The sequence below is a fragment of the Penaeus monodon genome, chromosome 10 (assembly GCF_015228065.2).
Source record: "Penaeus monodon isolate SGIC_2016 chromosome 10, NSTDA_Pmon_1, whole genome shotgun sequence".
Lineage (NCBI taxonomy): Eukaryota > Metazoa > Arthropoda > Malacostraca > Decapoda > Penaeidae > Penaeus > Penaeus monodon.
This window is the reverse complement of record NC_051395.1, coordinates 22,448,387-22,449,174: the sequence shown is the minus strand read 5'-3', so window position 1 is coordinate 22,449,174 and position 788 is coordinate 22,448,387.

Here is a 788-nt window from a genome sequence, read left to right as displayed (position 1 = left end):
CTCTCGTTCCCCATTCTCTCTCGCTCCCCATTCTCTCTCGTTCGGGGGGGGGGGGGGGGGGGGGGGGGGGGGGGCGGGGGCGGGGGGGGGGGGGGGGGAAAAAAGGGGGGGGGAGGGGGAGGGGGGGGAAAGGAAAAAGGGGGGAAAAAAAGAAGAGGGGAAAGAAAAAGGGAGGGGGGGAAGGGGAAAAATTTTTTGGGGGAAAATTAAAAGAGAGATGGAGGGGAAAGGGAAAAAAAAGGAAAAAAATTTGGGGGCGGGAGTTTGAAAAAAAAGGGAAAGAGGGGTGGGGGGGGAAAAAAGGGGGGGGGGGGGGGAAAAAAAAAGAAAAAGGGAAGGTGGGAAAGGGAATGGGTGGGAGGAAAAAGGGGGGGTTTTTGGGGAAAAAAGGGGAATGGGGGAAAAAAGGGGAAGGGGGAGAGGGGGGGGGAAAAAGAAGAAGAAAAAAAGCGGAAATGGGGGGAAAGGGAAAAAAAAAAAAAAAAAGGGGGGGAAAAAAAGAGGGAACAAAAGGGGGGTTTTTAAAAAAAAAAAAAAAGGGGGGGAAGAGAAAATAAAAAAAAGGGGGGGGAAAAAAAAAAAAAAAAAAAAATAAAAAAAAAAAAAAAAAAAAAAAAAGGGGGGGGGGGGGGGGGGAAAAAAAAAAGGGGGGGCCCCCCCCCCCCCCTTTTTTGGGGAAAAAAAAATTTTAAGAGGAAAGAAAAGGGGAGGAGGGGGAGGGGAGAGGGGGGGGAGAGGGGGAGCTTGGGAGAGAGAGGAGGAGAGGGGAGGAGGGAGAGGGAGGAAAA